The 20,569-nt window shown below is 39.6% G+C and overlaps 1 protein-coding gene across 1 annotated transcript in view; it reads right to left on the reverse strand.

The window, feature by feature from the left end:
- Nucleotides 1–4,367: 4,367 nt before the first annotated feature.
- LOC131467234 (endonuclease V-like) overlaps nucleotides 4,368–20,569 on the reverse strand; it is a 56,135-nt gene continuing 39,933 nt past the window's right edge. Inside the window, exon 9 of the mRNA XM_058641021.1 lies at nucleotides 4,368–4,502. The gene's annotated coding sequence lies outside the window, so the exon portion shown is untranslated. The remainder of the gene's footprint in view (nucleotides 4,503–20,569) is intronic.

Here is a 20,569-nt window from a genome sequence, read left to right on the forward strand (position 1 = left end):
GCGACGCCCCACGGAAAGACGACTTGAGCTCTATGCACACGACAAAATCCCTGACCTCCCTCTCAGCACACACATCCTCGCAGTCTCATTAAAAACACCCAGGCTCTGGTCTCTCTCTGGTTTTTTTTTTGCATATGTGTGTCTCCCTTTAGAGAATTCTGAGAATCCCTTTCTTGTCTCTTTTCCACTTAAGTGGGCCCCAGACTGACCTTCACAGAGCCGAACAAGCAAGAAGTTTCCTGATGAAGGTATTCACCACCTTTTCAGACATACTTCTGTCACGCTCTCTCGTCAGAGAAAATGTACTCTGCGGCTGAATGAACACGGTCGTGATCCGAAAGAGAGGAAATTTTACATTCATTTATGAGAAACCTACATATAAACATGTAAACGATGGGTTTATGTACACATTTTAAACAAAAATGTCAAACTTTACAATTTAGACCTCCCAAAAACTGAGTAAGAGAGGAAAAAACGGAGTCAAATCAATTCAACTCTTTAATATTGATAATGGAAATGAAATCTGACTCTAAATGCGCCAAAATGTAATTTTATGGACATATTATTAAATAAACCTTGAGTATAAAGCTGTAAAATGTTAAAAAAAATACCTCCCGCGATCAAATTTAGTGGAAATAACTGCTTTAAAGGACACACAGTACACTCCTTCACTACTCAAAGGACACGGAACTACAGTTCTTGGCACCTAATGGTGACACTGGTTACGTGCTGCGGAATTCGATATGATTATAATTTCTAGTGATTCTCGGCAGAGAAAATGTACTTCACGGCTGAATGCACACTGGGTGTAAACAGAGTCGAGTCGTGATCTGCAAGAGAGGAAATTTTAAATACATTTATGAGAAACCAGCATGTAAACATGTTAATGTCTTGTGTTTACAATTTACAAATTCAGAAAATTGGGATTTACTCGTAAAAATAAAGAGTAAAAGAGAAAAAAACTGAGTCAAGTCAACTTGTCTATTTAATATTTATAATGGAAGTGAAATGTGACATGAACCGTAGACCAGTAAGTGCAGAAAAGCACCATATACAGACCATTTGCAAGTTTTTTGTTGGATAAATGCATCAAAATGTTGTTTTATGGACGTGTTGTTTAACAAACTTGGAGTAAAAGGCTGGAAAAAAATTCAGCAATTTGTTTTGGTGGCGCAAAAAACATCTCCTGCGACCTCATTTTGTGGAAATAACTGCTTTAGAGGACACACAGTACACTCCTTCACTACTCAAAGGACACAAAACTCCAGCTCTTGGCACCTACTGACACTGGCAAATTACGTGCCGCGGAATCCGATATGAATATAATTTCTAGTGATTCTGGGCAGAACAAACACTCCTGTCTTTCCAAAAGAGTCAAGGTGTATAAAACCCCCAAAAATCTCATTTGTTAATGAATTTTTATGAAAAGATAAAATCTAATTCTGCTTCATCGTCCTTGAAACATCGCTCTGCCAATCACGAATGACACGTGATCGATTCTCTGAGCGGGTCGATCACCAGGAGCGAGAGGACGGACAAACACAAACACGTATGTTTTAACTGTGTCACCTTCACGTGGCGTGATCTTCCTCTTCATCGTCACTGCCGCCGTGCTGTCGGACTCCTTTAATCTCCAGCTGGAAAACCACCGTGAAGTCTGTACGTACAGCGTAACGGCTCCGGACAGGAAGTTAATATTTCACGTCTGCAGAGACTTCCAGCTCACGATGAGCAGGGGAACCACATGAAACACTGTTTGATGGTTAAAGCAAGTGGTGAGGAATCAGCCGGATGGAAGAGTCAAAGAACATTGTCTCTTGGAAGTCGTTCATCTGAGAGAATTGGAGATTGAAGATTTGGAACCACAGGAATAAAAATAAAAGAGTGAATCTGTGACTGCGACTGTAAACTCTCACCAACATATCAAAGCTGTGCTCTGGAATCAGAACTGCAGCACAGGACAAAACAATCAGAGACAGAAGACTCATACTGTGTCATTTTTAATCACACCAACATCTTCTTGGGTGTTCAGCTTCTAAGTTTAGCTTTAGCTTTTAGCTTCTAGTTTCAACTTAAGGGTCTAGCATTTAAAAATGAGTTTATTGGCAGAAATGTAATATACGTTTCCTATGAAGTTGTTCTAATCTATCTATCTATCTGTCTGTCTGTCTATCTATCTATCTATCTATCTATCTATCTATCTATCTATCTATCTATCTATCTATCTATCTATCTATCTATCTGTCTGTCTATCTATCTATCTGCACCTATCTACCTATCTATCTATCTATCTATCTATCTGCACCTATCTATCTATCTATCTATCTATCTATCTGCACCTATCTATCTATCTATCTATCTATCTATTTGCACCTATCTATCTATCTATCTATCTGTCTATCTATCTATCTATCTATCTATCTATCTATCTATCTATCTATCTATCTATCTATCTATCTATCTATTTGCACCTATCTATCTATCTATCTATCTATCTATCTATCTATCTATCTATTTGCACCTATCTATCTATCTATCTATCTATCTATCTATCTATCTATCTATCTATCTGCACCTATCTATCTATCTATCTATCTATCTATTTGCACCTATCTATCTATCTATCTATCTATCTATCTATCTATCTATCTATCTATCTATCTGCACCTATCTATCTATCTATCTATCTATCTATCTATCTATCTATCTATCTATCTATTTGCACCTATCTATCTATCTATCTATCTATCTATCTATCTATCTGCACCTATCTATCTATCTATCTATCTGCACCTATCTATCTATCTATCTATCTATCTATCTATCTATTTGCACCTATCTATCTATTTGCACCTACCTACCTATCTATGTATCTATCTATCTATGTATTTATCTATCTATTTGCACCTATCTATCTATCTATCTATCTGCACCTATCTATCTATCTATCTATCTATCTATCTGCACCTATCTATCTATCTGCTCCAAGTTTCCTGCACTTTGCTCGTGTCTCTGACGCAGGATCAGTGTGTGGTCGTCCTCTGACCCCTCCTGCTGATCAATACTGCCCCATCTGACCACTTCTATTCCTGGCCTCCCTCCCTGCAGCGTCAGCCCCTCTGCCCCCCTGCCCTTCATATCCGCTGGCCTCGCTGGGACCAGCCGGGGCACAGAGCGCTGCCTGCTGCCAGATCTGACTCATGTAAAGACAGAGACTCTCAGTGACACCACTTTATACACAAGGCCAGTGACTGTTTTTGTGTTCACGTCATTTGGGAACAGCTCGCTGTATAATTCAACACAAAGCGCACACCTCACAGATGTGAACAGATGACCACTCTGAAGCAGATCAGGGCCATTTATGATTTATTTACGAGGCTCTCACTGTAAAAAAGCTGAGTGACCCAAAAATGTAATGAGAGCAGCGGAATATAAAAAGAGCTGCTCTGACCCACATCCAGTTTAAATGTGGAGAGAAGGTACAGTTAGTCTGACGACGTCTTCACGGTCTACGGACTAAAACTGCTGTGATGTTAAAAACACACGTTACAGTACTTTCTATCACACACACACACACACACACACAGTACTTTACAGCACTTTCATAGTGAGGACACTCATTTCATTGACATACTCCATACCCTAACCTTAACCACAACTAAGTGCCTAAACTTAACCCTAAAATCAGGTCTTAACCCCAAAAAAGCCCTTTAAAGATGTGAGGACCAGCCAGAATGTTCTCACTCCGTATGGTTCACATGTTTTTTGGTCCTCACAAAGACACACAGACACTTAAAACACTACATTGATTTCCTTTCATTTGGACAGCCTAAAAAAAGCCTTATCCTTAACCTTAACTATAACTACAATTCAAATGTTGGGGCTAAATTTAACTAGTTCTTCAGAAAGGAGGTCCTGCCTCATTATGGCCAGGTTTTGGGCTCCATGGGGACTACTGGCCCTGACAAGGTCAGTAGTAGATCTAAGTGCCTAGTCTTAACCCTACCCTAACCCTAAAACCAGGTCTTAACCATTTAAAAATCCCTTTAAAGTTGTGGAGGCCAGACAAAATGTCCCTCACAAAGGTCTTAACCCATAAACAGCCCTTTTTTTGTTGTTGTGAGGACCAGCTAACGTGTCCTCAAAAGGTCAAAATGTCCCTTAAAAACAGGTTTTAATGAAAATGTGTCCTCACCGCCTACAACAGACACACACAAACTTGTTTTGTATCTTAGTGAGGACACATCTTTGGCATAATGCATTCCCTAGCCCCTTATTTTAACCATCACAACTAAGTGTCCAACTTAGATCCAATTCTTACCATTAACCCAGTCTTAAAAAAACTTTAAAGTTGTGGAGCCCAGACAAAATACAGGTTTCTTTGGACCTCACAAAAATATAAATACAAGCACACACACACACACACACGGAAGTAAAGAGGTTCACGTGGATCTCCAGGAGCTGCTGGTGTTTCGGTTCTTGAGATCCTCTCTCGTATCAATCTGAAACAAAACAGGAGACAGAGAAGAAATAGCTTTTGTTAAAATATATATAAAAAAACAACAACAACAACAAGAAAACACGCTTTTTACATCCAGCAGCTGCTCTCAGCTCCAGGTGCTAAAAACAACAACAACAACAACAACACTAAGTGCAGGCAGAGTGAGTGTGTATTCATCAGCCGGTGCAGAGTCACTCCCAGGATTTGCACTGAAAGTTAACCTTGGACAAACAACACTTCCACTTCCACCAGTGAGAGTGTTATTTATGAAGTGTCCTACACCTGTCAGCGCGGAGACAAACTGCTGCTGGGACAGAGTGTGACGCTGCTGTTTCACAACAGGAAGAGCGGGGAAGTGGTGATGATGATGGTGGTGTGTTCCTCTCTCACAGCTGACGATGAAATCCAGACAATACCATATTTTATTATGTGCTGACGCAGTAAATTGATTTTAATAAGTCTTAGGTTATGAAGTAGAAGATAGAAACGCATTAATATGTAGAAAATCATTGATTTAAATGCACTATGAGATGATCGATGGCCCGTTTTTTCTTTTTTTAATTTTTTTATGTGACGTATCTATTTAAAAATGTTAAAAGTATGTTTCTAACCACCAGACCCAGATTTGAATGATTTTAAAGTTAAAGTGCTTAAAAATGAGGTTTCAAATCATGTAAAAATTCAGCAAAGTTCTCTGCTCTGAGACGCTGGGGACGAGCTGAACACACGGGAAACTTATTCAAATACTTAACCAAAAAAGACCTTTAAAATTGTGAGGTCCAGACAAAATGTCCTCACTCCCTAAACCAGGGGTCAGCAAGTCAATTTTGGTCAAAACATCAAACCTTCATCAGGTAAAAAGGCCATTTAACCTCACCTGAACCATCACAACTAAGTGCATCACCCTAACCTCAACCCAATTCTAATCCTAATCCTAATCTAAAACCAGGTTTTAGAGTTCGCAAACGAACTAGGGTTCGATTAAGAAGGAGCTGGTGTGAATGCAGCCTTAGTGACATCAGACACCTCTGTCTTCATCCATGAAGTGTTTTTAGACTCTTAAATCTGGACAGAGAGAGAGAGAGAGAGAGGGAGAGAGAGAGAGAGAGAGAGAGAGAGAAGCCCATTAGTATCTTGTGCTGTTATTCTCTCTCTCTCTCTCTCTCTCTTCTGCCTCCACGGTCCAGTTAGTTTCGACGCCTACAACAACACAACATGAAGCAATTAGCTGTGAATATTCACTGTGGACATTTTACAGAGGCAATCAGCATCAGAGAGTAAACTGTGGGAGACAGAGAGAGAAGGGAGTGTTTGAGAATGACAAACAGAAACAGAACTAAAGAGAACCACATGGATAATTAGATTAGACAGACAGTGGTGGCTCAGTAATATCCCATTAATTACCCCAATAACATTTCAAATGTTCCACGTTGTCTTAAGTTGTTACGAGGTGACGACGTACGCACAAACCTTTAAACGTAGACGTGAGTTTGAGTCTGCGGGAAACAAGAAATAGAAAATTGAAGCTGGATTTTTTTTCTTGTGGCCTAAACAACGCTTATGTTTCAAGACGTGAAGGATATGGAAGTAAGCGAGAGAGTGGGAGGAGCCTCTTGTTACTGAGAGAAAGAGGGCGGGGCAGAGTTACAGAGAACTACAGAAGCCCTGAAAGGCAAATGGGGAAAAAAAAACATTTCTAGATGATTTTCTGAAGTTTAATTTCCCCTTTTCAAACACACAACAAAAATGTTTTTCCTTTACACAAACTCCTGAAGAGTTTCTATCTTTCAAAAATGACCCCTGGGAGACGATCTTTGTCGATTTCCCCAGTAAGAGAAAAAAAAAGAAGCTTTTTTTTGCCTTTCAGGGCTTCTTTAGAAAACAGAATGAAAATTCAGTAAAGTTGCTTGAGAGGAGAAAACCGCAGGGAAAGCGATGATTTACAGAGTTTAAATCTCACCTGTTGGACATTATAAAACAGCTGCTGTTTCTTGCTTCTTAAATGTGAGTTTTTGCCATTTTCGCTGGTAAACTGAGTCAGGTCGTTGAATGATTTATTTAAAAAAACACATGCTTAAAATTACATATTGATTAATTTAGCAAAAACTGTGAGACAGGGCAGGACTGGCTCTTTTGGTGATATAAATTATTTACTATATATAGAAATATTGTCTTAGTCCGACTAAGAATAGCTTGATTTTAGTCGGACTAACGTGTTTACATGACTAAAATCTGACTTTTAACATGCTTGTTAACGCACTGACTCACCTGGTTTGATGTATCCTACTGGTGAAACATAAAGCACATCTGAAAACAATTTTTTCTTCTTCTTCATATTACATAAAGTATAAATCTCCCCAGCTGCCGCTCTACAGAGATGATATCATGTTAGAGATGACCACTGTGTCAGTCGAAGGTGCTGAATGGGCAATAAAAAGCCGACATAATGCAGCTGTAATGGCAGGAGAGCAGATATTACAGCAGACTGACCCAGGGTCAGAGTTAGAGAGGAGGACAATGAGGCCTCGACTGTGTCTTCAGTGGAAATGATTGTGATATAATGCAGGTTTTTAGACACATTAGAGTATCATGGCTGTTGTTTACGTCGTGTTAATCATTAGTTTGGGTTTAATGTTTGTGTTGTTTGTCTCAGGGTTTTCTCTAAAAATGATCTTTACAGATGGACATTACTGAACACACACCAGAGTCCACAACCCAGAGAAGGAGGGTTCACTTCTCCTCTCTTGTTTAGTTGTTGTTGCCCTTTAGAGGAAAACCATTATGTTCTCCACAAGCATTATAATTAGTGCTGTTACTTCACGTCTGGTGTTATCACACCGCTCGGTCAGCGCCTCTTTGCTCGGGATTGGAGGATAATTTTGCTTCGCAGCAGCCGTGGCTCTCGTTCTCTAAGATCTGCACATTAATTCTAATAACTTTGCACTCGAGGTAATTAATGAGATGTGGGGGATATGGAAATGAAAAGCATGAGGAGATGATCATACAGATTTAGAACATTTACATTACAGTAGTACAGTTGTAATATGGTAAAAAAATACAGTGAGAGTATTGGGATAATTATGTAACAGGGAATTAACATTGGGGTCTTATTTCTTATTTGTTGGAAATAATGTAGCAATAAGGAGATTATATTACAGTAATATCATGTTATTCCCAGCATAATATCAATGTACGAACTTTGTGATTCATTTTAGCTATTTATTCTTTTAATTAAAGTAATCAGGGACTGGATCCACATTTACTTTTGAAACACGTTTCAAGTTTTGTTCAAATATTTATTAAAATATAGAATCATTTTATTTATTTATGTTTTATTATAAACGTCCTTGGCTCAACTGATATGTCTCGCACAATTTGTTTGTTTGGTGACAAACAAATTGTGATTTGTGTGAACTGTGACAACAGTTCACACAAAGCACATAGTAAACGATTGTTTATGTTTTAAAGTTACTACAGCTTTATAAAGTTGGACTATGGCTGAAATCACCAAGAAGTGCCCATGGAAAGTTGCAGAGGTGGATTCGACTGCCAAAAATAAACCAGGACATTCATAAGCGTATTATAATCTTTGGGTTCTTGCCAAAGTGATTGAAAATGGGTTATTCCGCCAACGGAATGCTAAGCAAATCAAAACCAACGAAATGCAACACAACTGCTGCTGTTCCTGCTCTACCCCAGACCCCTGGCTCTTCCCGGGATTGACCCAGCAACCTTCCACTTACAAGCCCAATTCTTTTCCTCCAATGTGTCGCGCTTCATGTGAATTGAGAGGGTGCACTGAGAGATTGAAAATTGAAATATTGGGGTTGCCACTGATGTGCAAATGCCTGGACTGATTACATTAACCCTTAGTGTTTAATTTAAATTTTCTCTTTCCGTGGGAATAACACACAACTCCTTATATGGACATCCTGGGTGTGTTTATAGGTCACATTTCCAGGCTTTACAAAATTGTCCTCTTATGTGTTGCTGAGTCAAGGTTGTGAATTTTTTTAAATGTTATTTTTGTTTATAAAAACGAGCCAAGCTAACTTTGAACTGTGACATGTTTCCAAATTTTTAGTACTTTTTGCTCAGGTGTGTTTATAAAGTTGATTGTGCTGAAGAAAAGGATATAATGTCTCTAAATCTCATGTAAACACATTAGTCCGACTAAAGGATAGCTAGACTTAGTCAGACTAAGACAATAATTCGGTTTTCTTAATGCCTAGTAAACATGTTAGTCTGACTAAAGGCTATCTAGTCTTAGTCAGACTGAGACAATAATTTGGTTTTCTTAATGCCTTGTAAACACGTTAGTCCGACTAAAGTCTAGCTAGTCTTAGTCAGACTAAGACAATAATTTGGTTTTCTTAATGCCTTGTAAACACGTTAGTCTGACTAAAGTCTAGCTATTCTTAGTCAGACTAAGACAATAATTTGGTTTTCTTAATGCCTTGTAAACACGTTAGTCCGACTAAAGTCTAGCTAGTCTTAGTCAGACTAAGACAATAATTTGGTTTTCTTAATGCCTTGTAAACACGTTAGTCCGACTAAATATTGCACATTCTTATAAAATGTATATACGTTTCAACATAGTAATGGAAGAACAGCAGCCTTAATGCTCTGTGCTCTCAGGGTTATTGCTGACTCTGTTCCCTCAGTTATCTGATTATTTAAATTGGTTCCTTTTCCTGCTGTGATGTGTCAAAACAGCTGCCATTAAAATAGAAACACCCGTGCTAAAACAACGCGAAAACAGTGATAACTCGCGCACCATGTGGCAAAAACCAGTGCAAACAAACTCACACTGACACTGAGAAGTAGAGCAAGAAATAGAACACAGTCCCATTCCTGTGTCTTTCTTTTCCCATTTTTCCAACTGTCCCATTTGCTCCTTCTTAAAATACACACTAGCAACAGTAAAAATACCCTGCGTGTTCAGTGTGGCCTCATTATTTTTTACACACGTGCTCCATGCAACACATTTTTGACACCAAATGCTTCTGCTAAAACATTATTGTTGACCAGGAAACACACACACACACACATGGTGAGTGTTGTTTTGTGGAAGTAACACATATTTAAAATGCACAGAGGGGCTTTGACGGCTTATGACTCAGGCAATTAGAGTCGGGTAATGTTACTCCAAAAGGCAATTATGCATCTTTTCTAATTAGATATAAGACACAATGATACATGAGAGGGATATTACAGCGACGTAGTGCTAATTATAAAAAGGGAACATTTTAATTTATATAAATATATCCAAGGGTTGTGTGTATAAGCAGTCACACAAATATGAGTGTTGGTTACACTGAGTTTCTGAAGTTCTAATGAAGGACTGAAGGCCACCATCACATTCAGTCCCAAGTTTCAAGTTTCTTTTCTCCACTTCTCCGCGCTCTGCTCTCAGGCTCCCCGTGACCCACGAGTCAAACACAAAGTCTGTGCCATTCTTCAAAAAGGAAAAAGCCTCAAGGTTTTTGAAAAGTAATAGATTTGGAAAATCTACTGAGTCCAGAATTACTGATGCTATAGGTAACCTTTGAAACCAGAAAGAGAAACTCAGAGTGAAGGAGTAGCTCGGTGCTCGCTCAGGTACAAAAACATAACTCGAGACACAATCGTCTCCAACCTCCGCCTCCGAACTCAAGTGGACACTTTAAAGCAAAAAAGTTCTCTGCTTAATAAATTAAAATGAAAAGTTTAATGAAACAATAATAAAAGAGTCTCTCGACTGGAACTTCATTTTCAAACTTACTGAAAAATACAACTGACAATTGTTGTTTTCCATTACTGTCAACGTGGGCGGAGTCATCACAGCACGGCTGCATGAAACTGCGGTGACATTGTTTTATACGCAACACTGAATCATTATCTTAGGACACAGTCACTGAACTGAAATACCACGGAACGGGTCGTGATTGGGCTCACGATCGCTGGGTTTTAGCAGTGCTGTCGCTAAATACACCAGACTCCTCTGACACCAGACTCCTTATGATTTTGTGTATACAACTAATACAGAAAAAAACCTTTATGCACACGTGCAACATCTTCCTCCCTGTTTTTGGCATATTTTTACAGCGCCACATACAGGCCTGGCATATATACTACAGCGTTTAGAGTAATTTTTGTGTGTATGAAGACATTTCTTGAAACAAAAAAAAAAACCTTTTAAAAAACATAAAGGACAAAGATGTCATTGGGAAAGTTCTGGAAAACTTCAGGTTCTTTCTTCCTCACTGTATCATTTCGCTGTCGTCCATAGACGTGATTATAATGTGAATACACCTCAGGACGGTGTGGATGGAGAAAACACACTTTTACAATCACAGTAACAGCTTCGCTGCCAAAGGTCAGGTGGTTTCAGGTTCTCTGTTCTCGTCTGGCTAACCTTAATGAAAAGACTGCATTGTGCATCTTTTTATCACTTTTCCTGCTGAAAACCCATTCATTGACTGCGGCTCATTTAAAGTTAGATCCACTCGCTGCTCAGAATTCTGTTCAGTCCGTCGCGTCTGAAGCTCTTAACGACCTGCGTCAGACATGCTTTTAGTTTTAAACCAATCAGACCTCACGTGGCGCTTCGTCTCTCGGGGAACTTTCTCCAAATTTTTGGTGAGAACACTCTGCCTTCCCGAGCGCCGATAAACAGCAGAACGTCAACACACACACACACGCTATTAAAATGCCTCGCGTGTCTGACAGTTTCTCCAAGAGAGCGATATGAAGGGCTCAAATTAGTGCTCTCTGATCTCTGTAAGAGTCAGAGTTTCTCCCGTGTGGATGGAGTTTTAAACCATGAAAAGCTGCCGTCTACGTGTGCAGTACACATTTTATTCTGTGCAATTATGATCTCTACTTACTTTTTTATATGTATGTTGAAATTGTGTTATTTGAAATGACTTGTTTTATTAATTTAATTGTTCTCTAGACATGTCTCCGGTGCCGCGGTGTGTTTTTTTTATTGTCCTCTGAGCTACAGTTGCCTCATGTTTTATAAATAAACCACAACTTCACTTTATATTACGTGGTGGACGATATCTGTGGCCAGGAGAGTTTTCAAACACTTGGAGGGTTTACAGCTGTAACTTTTATGAGGCGGTGCTGGAGTCGTGCACAGAGGGAGAGACGGACAGAGATGAATGTGCCGACCTCCGACCTTGAGCGGCCAGGTGCACCATCATCCCTGCTAACCCGTCTGACCCGCGTGTCTGCGCCGGATAGCCGAGGTCAGGGCCGCTTTCATGTGCCTGCCACAGTCAAGCTGTCCGTCAGACACACACATACACACCGCGGACATGTGAGAGATACCGAGCAGGAGGCAGAAGCAGCAAAAGTGGAATCAAATTCAAATGCCGTCCGTTTTATTGATGTGGTTGTGCAGCACGTTGGTTAAAATGAACCTGGCATTTATTCTTTTATCTTTATCCTACTGTTTGAATAATGTAAAGGTAGTGATGTCACTTAAAACATCTGCTGTGAGGGATATAAAGCCAGATACTGTTAAATATAATGTTACATTTTAAAATGTATGTTTTCTTTGGCTTTCGACCCAATTGGTTTTATCTTTTCTCATTGTTTTTATTGTATAACTTGTTTATTTGTGTTGTTTTCTATACTTTCTACAGTATTTTATTGTTTTATTGTTCATTTTTAGTTCTATTAAGTCATAATTTCTTTGTTTTATTTATTTGATGTTCCAGCTGATGTTCCAGCTGTAGTTGATGTACAGCAAATATAGAGTTTCTCCTCTTCACATGAAAAAACCACAACAACTGTGGAGTAATGACTGAAAACTTTATTTTATATAAACACTAAAGTTTATTTTGTGTTAATTTTTAGGTGTATCTAAAAATATGGCTCCATAACGCACCAAAGCCATAATAAGTATAACTCCTACTAAAATGCTGTAATGATGTAAAATCCCTCACGCATGAGTAACTGCACCTGCTCTTAGCGCTAGCTGAGACGTCTTTGTCCTGGAAATGTGTCTTAATCTCGATGTTAAAACACAAAGAAAAGCTCTGACACTTAAAGACACTAAAGATGAAGGAGTGAAGTAGAGAAGAAGAAGAGAAAGAAGAGCTCCTGCTGTGAGGCTGCAGTACCACTGACAGACACAGAGGGAGACAGAGAGCAGAACGGAATGGTGAAAATGTCGCTTCTCCGATATATTTTTTAAACGCGAATTTGATTCCAATGTAATTACATTAATATTCTGTAAAACATCTGAGGGACAGAGGTGTTTGCGAACTTTGGTCCCCAATAAAGAAAAGAGGCCCAAGTGTGTGAGTGGAAGTGCAATAGGAGGAGAGGACAGAACTCTTCTAGTGGATATTTTAGTTCGGACCAAAGCAGGTAAAAGTTGCTTCTCTACATGTTTGTTGAACATAGTATATTCTGTACAAACACTGACACACAGCGACGTTTGTGGACTTATTAAGCAGAGAAGCGAGTAGGTCAGTATGTGAGTGTCCAAGTGTGTTTTCAGGTCCTCCAGTGGACACGTCTCCAGAACACTTCATTGACTTTTATTGAATTTGGCATTTAATTTAATTATATTAGGAAAAGTAGGAGGGGTGACAAAGTGAGAAGAGAGATCTTTTTTAATCACTTTACGAGGATTACAGGTCAAGATTTTATAGAAATTATTTCATTCATTACCACGACCTTTTGACCTTCTTGCTCCTCTGCTTGTGTGGGATCAGGTCGCGGTGGCAGATGCTAAGCACAGTTCCTCACATTTCCTTCACCCTCATCGCACATTTCAATGCTCCTCTTGGGGATTCAGTGGCATTCTCATTCCGGATTAGATCTACAGTATAATCCCTGTAAATTCCCTGGGGTCTCCTCCCACGAGCTGGGAGATACTCAGAAGACCTCTGAACCACCTCAGCTTGATCATCATCAGCAGCAGATCTACATTGAGCTCCTCACCCTTTCAATGGAGGGAAACTCATTTCCACTGCATATAACTACAATCTCATCATTTTGGTCACTATCTGAAGCTCACGACCACGGAGAGAGTCTGAACATACATCACCTGGTAAAATGAGAGCTTTCACTTACAGCTCAGCTCCCTTCTTTCCACCAATCCATCTAACACAGCTATCGATCAGCCTAAACAAACTGAAGACAAATAATCTGCTTAAAACAACACTATTAGAATTTAGCGCAAAGTTTATTTGTATGCTACAGCACACATATCATACTTTAAAAGAAATAAAGCAAAAAGCAAAGTGTACAAACAAGATAAAATCTTAAAGATGATACCAAATAAATATAAAATATATACATTGAGAGCAGGCTGAATGGATAAAAGTTTAGATTAGATTTGCACTTTCTTTTTAAATCAAACATTTAAACAGTGAGCGCAAAAGAAATTGAAAAGTTAAGTCGTTAGATTTCAATATTTGTTTTTAGGTTTTAATATTGTTGTTTTTTTTGACGTATGGTATCCGTGACAACAGTTCTTCACAAAATGTCCCAGATAAAAATGACTCAAACACTCTGCTGCTGATAAGAGAGCAGAGAGAGATGTCGCATCCATTTACATATTCAATCAGATTTTCAGCACGAGGGTCGACATGCACATATTTTTTTTTTTATCATTCACCTGCATCAGATCTCATTTTAAGGACTTTATGCAAATGAGCAACATTAAGGCCCCTCAGAGAAATGACTGCACACCCTGCTTTACAGCGTTTAAGTGCACACACGCGGGAATCATACAGCGACCGCTCTGAGTGTCTGCCTCAAAGTCTTTATGCTGATTTAAGGAGAAGAGAGCGGCGCCTCCATACAGTACACGCCCTCATTCTACAGCTCATTAGGAAATAATGAGACTGACCTGTGATTTACATGATATTCGCTAATAGGTTTCCATTTAGACCAGAGTATAAGTCAGCTTCCCGAGCACTTAAAGAGAGGGGAGGCGCGCGGTGGTGAGGTGGCAACATACACAGCACCTCAATGCAAGAAGGGTTCTGGTCATATTTCTTGTTTAAACCTAGCCTGGGTGAACCTAGCCTTGATTTCGCTCTGCAGACACGTCTGGTGAAGACACCAATTTCAGAATCTCCTAAAGAAAAGGGAACCAATCACAAACCCCTGGTGTGCCCGAGGTGTGGTTTATGCAATGAGGACAGAGAAGCAACATCTAGCAGCTTTTGTGTACATATGACTTGGCGGCCACTGAGGAGCAACGGTCTTTTGATTTGGCTTTTGCTTCCATTTTAAGTGATTTGCTCCACGGAGCTCCCCCGGGCAAAAGTCCTTAGGCGCCATCGCTCCTAGAAAACTCCAAAAAGCAAATTTGTGGCAGTAATATATTCATCCATCCATTTTCTACCACTTTATCCTCCACAGGAGGGTCGCGGGGGGGGCTGTGCCAATCTCAGCTGACATAAGGACGACAGGCGGGGTCACATCCTGGACAGTTCGCCAGTCCATCGCAGGGCTACATATAAAGACAAACAACCATTCACTCTCAAACCTACGGTCAATTTAGAGTGTCCAATTTACCTAATCCCATATTGCATGGTTTTGGACTGTGGGAAGAAGCCGGAGAAGGCGGAGAAAACCAACGCCCACACGGGGAGAACATGCAAACTCCATGCAGAAAGGCCCTTCTTCCATCAGATACTGTATATTCAGCCTGTCAGCTTCTGAAATTTTCTTTACTTGTGGATTTAAAGTGCACAATGAACTCTCACAGCTTGAAACCTGTGTAAACAAACGTGACGTACAAAGCGATATAATCTGTTTGGCTACTACTTTTTCCTCCTTTTTAATCCTCCGTCTTTTTTGTTGCTAAGTGTGAAATACTTAAAGACACAGGGCGTCTATGACGACTCAAGCAACCCTGACCAATCAGAGACCAGGGTGTGGGACAACGAACGGAAAAGGAAAAAGGTGAAAAACAACAGCTTAAAACATGACACATGAGCTTCAGGAATGAGGTTCTGCCACATTAGGACCAGGTTTTGAGGACTAGTGGATCTGACAAAGACAGAGTTTATATCAAAAAAGGTCCTGAGGATTTGATAAACACACTGCTGCAACATTTGCACATCAATCTGCCTGCAGTCAGCACATTTGTACTGTACATGGTTAACAAGTCTGGGAGCTGCTTAACCATGCTGGTCAGGCTTCAGGCATTACTGGAGCCTATAACCTGAACCTACACACACACACACACACACACACACACACACACGGCTGTGAACATAAGCAATATTTTCCCATTTGCTCTGCTGGGCAGGGAGAAAGCAGTAGATTTTCAGGAGGCTGAGCCCTTCACTGGTAATCATCTCCTTTACACTTCACTCTGTCAGTGAGATGAATCATGGTTGATGGGGTCACTGTGTGTGTGTGTGTGTGTGTGTTTTCTTGTATTTGTTACCTCTTTAGGACCTTTTCTGACATAAACACTGACCTAGTCAGGACCAGAAGTCCTCATGGAGAAACCACAACCTGGTCCTCATGAGGCAGAACCTCAGATTTGAATTGTGGTTTGGGTTAGGCATTAAGGGGTTATGGTTAAGGTAAGGGATAATGCTTTGTTTCGACCAGGGGTCTCAAACTTTAATGTGTTTACCAGGAAGAGGAGGTCGCAAGGCAGCTTTCATCATAGCTTGACTTTAAACGGTGGGCCGCATGAAACTGATTGTGGTGGCTACATTTGGTCCCCGGGCTGCGGGTTTGAGACCTCTGCTGTCATTTCTGTGAAGCAGTTTTTTTTTTGTATTACCATTGAGTTTAGCTCGTAAGCCAACTAGATAGACTGACTGTGGAACAGGAGAAGTGATTAAATTTAATTTACTAGGGTCATTGAATGCATCTTGTAGCCACTCAACATGCTGTGAACCCTGGATTACTTTGGCCTTGTTTAGGCAGCAGTCCAAATCCAGATTTTTAAGCATATCCAGATTGTATCTAGCTTGATTGTTTTTGGCTGTCTGAACAGCTTAGAAAACACATGAGATCTCATTTTTCCAAAGCTAGTTCAAACCACATACAGAATCAGAATCGGTTAACATAAGATAAAAAAAAATGTATACAGTAACACAAACACAAAATATGTACATGGGTGGTTTCCAATGCGATTCTGATTGGATTCTTACAGATCCATTTAAATCGGAACGTCTCGGTCGCTCAGATTGGATTTCAAATTGTCTCAAACGACAACAAAAACAATGACATTAGTTAATTGGAGGTGCTTTAAACGATCGACACAGTGGTAGACAATAGTTTAAAAAAAAAAAAGTCAAAGTTTCTATATTTCACTTTGTATTCAACTTTGTAACTCACGCTGAGTTTGTCGTCTAATGACGCAGAAAATAGCAGTTGTTTTGTTTTAAACGTACCACTTCTCATGCTGGTTAAACTATTTCTTAGTCAGGCTCTAAGAAGAAAGTAATGTCACACTCAGTATGGATTTATTCTGGCAGGAGGTCGTTTGTGATTAAACAGAGTTTTGATTATTTGTGATGACGCCGTCTCAGGTCTCACGGTGACGTTAGCAGTGACCTGAGTGATGAGGACGTGGCAGCGTGACAGAGAAAACTACCAGGAGCTCGCTGCTTCGCTGCCTGAGTAAACTGCTGACTGACTTATGGGCCGAAAGAGAGAGAGAAAAAAAAAAAAACCTACCAGAAACATCTAAATGTATGAAATTTATGAGGGTAAGATCTGCACTGCGGCGACAGACCACAAGAAGAATGATTTACAACGACATCCACAGCATATTTTACAGAAGGTGACATTTTTGTTGGATATTTTATGACGGACACTTATCGTCACAGTGATCCTAGTGACAGCAATAGATGTGAGTGGATTTGCACGAAAAATGTTCTCAAGTCCAATTTATACTCATACATACGAGTATTTTAAAGGTTCAGTTTATTAAAAACCTGGGTGAAGTTATTTTCTGTTGCCAGAAACTGAAAATACATTTTCATGATGTGTGGTCATTTTAAACTGAAAGCATAAAAACAACTATTTGGTTTAAATATAATGTTAAAGCCTTTTTCCACCTACACTATCGCTATTTAAATGACCAAATACAATGCACATGTAAACAGTTATCCCTATTTTTATGCAAGTCAATAATACCATATTGTCACATTAGTCTGACTAACGTGTTTACATGACATTAAGAAAACCAAATTATTGTCTTAGTCCGACTAAGACTTTCTCGATTTTAGTCCGACTAACGTGTTTACATGACATTAAGAAAACCAAATTATTGTCTTAGTCCGACTAAGACTAGCTCGATTTTAATCGGACTAACGTGTTTACATGACATTAAGAAAACCAAATTATTGTCTTGGTCCGACTAAGACTTACTCGATTTTAGTCAGACTAAGGTGTTTACATGACTTTAAGAAAACCAAATTATTGTCTTAGTCCGACTAAAACTAGCTCGATTTTAATCGGACTAACGTGTTTACATGACATTAAGAAAACCAAATTATTGTCTTAGTCCGACTAAGACTTACTCGATTTTAGTCAGACTAACGTGTTTAAGTGACATTAAGAAAACCTCACGTAGAATCAGACATTTAACATGCATTTAAAGGCACTGACTGTTCTACTTAACACCATAACATGATTTTATGACGTTCAAATACGCACATGGGCGACACAGGGATGAAGGGTGACCACTGCCCGTAAGAATAACATTACTTGTCTTTTCTAGCAGAGTCACCTGCGTTCACAAATCCCGAGAAGACTCGTTAATTTTAGTGTGACAGAGGCTTTAGTTGTGTCATTTCTCTTCTCTGACGGGCAGTAACAGAGACCCCACATTTCTCCTCCTCCTCCTCCTCTTCAGTGTCAAGCTGGCTCAGCTGCTTTATACAGCCTGTGCTTTAATGTCAGCTTCAAACCCTGCTTTTTTCCCCTCACCCCTTTTCTCTCTCTCTCTCTCTCTCTCTGAACTTCCCTATTTTCTCCTTTTCCATTTCCCTCTTCTTTTTTTCCTCTATCACACCTTGCTCTTTCTTTGTTCATCTGCCTCTAAACCCCGTCTTTCCCCTCATATCTCCTGCCTACAGGCCATCTCTCTTTCACTCTCTGACTCTGGCTCCCCTCCATCAACACTCTGCCACACAGCTGTCAGACAATGCGGTGAATCGTATCACACTGACCCAATCAGAATTCAGCACAAGAGGGGGGCATGTCTTCAAAGTGACTGCTGGCTATTGATAAGCAGCTGAAACCAGAGAGACAGACAGAGAGACTGACAGAGGCAGAGATTCAGACTAAAAGGTCTGAACTTCTCACCGCTCTCACTGCTTTTTCTCTGCTCAGAATTCCTGATTAATGCCTGGATGCTGCAGGTGTTTTTAAAAAGTGCAGTTCACTCTAATGACTCGGGGCAGGTGTGAAGGATGTGGATGCCATTAAAGAAATTTCTCAGACAGAGTGTTTGACGAGGAGGCAAAGATTCAGAAAGCCTTCAAGAACATCACGATACCACATGTGCTACAACCTGTGTTTCTGACATCACCTGCTCTTTAGTCCATACTCTTGTAATCAATCATGGTGATAATTTCATTTACCAGTGTCATATTTCTGGGGATAGAAATCTAATCATTTTCTAACCAAAATGTGAAAAACCCAATTTGAAAATCAAAAAAAATTGCTGCAATTAAAGTGTTCCATTTTCGACATTAACTTACTATTAAAAATTAGAGGTGAGGGGAAAATCGATACAGTGAAATATTGAAATATGGGTGGCAATATTATATACCAAGTATTGACTTGAAGTTTATTGTGGATAAAAAATAATCAATTAACATGTTAGTCGACTAGAGCTGTTGTGTGAGTATATCGCAAGATAATATCGCATCGTTGACTTAAACATCGGGATAACATCATATTGTGACTTAAATATCGTGATAATATCATATTGTGACTTAAATATCGTGGTAATATCATATCGTTGACTTAAATGTTGTAATAATATCATATCGTTGACTTAAATGTCATAATAATATCATATCGTTGACTTAAATGTTGTAATAATATCATATCGTTGACTTAAATGTCATCATAATATCATATCGTTGACTTAAATGTCATAATAATATCATATTGTTGACTTAAATGTCATAATAATATCATATTGTTGACTTAAATGTCATAATAATATCATATCGTTGACTTAAATGTTGTAATAATATCATATCGTTGACTTAATTGTCATAATAATATCATATAGTTGACTTAAATATCATAATAATATCATATTGTTGACTTAAATGTTGTAATAATATCATATCATGGTGTCTCTGGCAATTCCCTACCCCTACGAAATAAACTTAAAAATTTCAGCTTCCTAAATTGGAGCTAGATAGATGGATGGACTTTATTGAACCCCAAACTAGGAAATAATTGTGTTACAACTCTTATATACAACAATAAAACATGGACAGATGGACGGACAGAAAAAAATATTGGTGACTAAGAGAGAAGACAGACAGACGGAGGGAAGGACAAACAATCTCAGTGGCAAGAAGGACCTTATTGCCCTGTGTAGCATAACAACACGTAACAATGTGTCATTGATCAAATTTATGAACTCGGCATATGTTTGCATGTAAAGAGGAGAGTAAACAACACACTTGTGTGACATTTGAAGCCAAACATCAACATCACTGATTCACAGCTCATCTCATGTCACCGCCGAACATACGCCACTGCCTCGCCCGCGGCGCGTTATTCTGATGCAAATGAGACGACGTGGAAGTGGATGTGTTATCGTCAGGAAACTCCCGGCCAACGCAAGCCGCCACCACTCATGATGATCTACTCCACAGCAACGTGGCTTATGAATGACCCGGCTGATCAGGCTTTACGGTGGGCTGCTGTGGAAGAGCCCAGAGGCCGGGGGTTCTTCATGGTGAGTAATGACGCACACTCGTGTGTGTGAGTGTGTGAGTGAGCGTAGGAGCTGCTGGTTTTCCCAGAAAGGCCGTATCATACACAGCATAATCTCAGGGGAAACGGTAGTGAAATGTGAGTGGATAAACAGACTCGTGTGAGAGAGGGTTA

Source organism: Solea solea, chromosome 10, assembly GCF_958295425.1.
Source record: "Solea solea chromosome 10, fSolSol10.1, whole genome shotgun sequence".
Taxonomy (NCBI): domain Eukaryota; kingdom Metazoa; phylum Chordata; class Actinopteri; order Pleuronectiformes; family Soleidae; genus Solea; species Solea solea.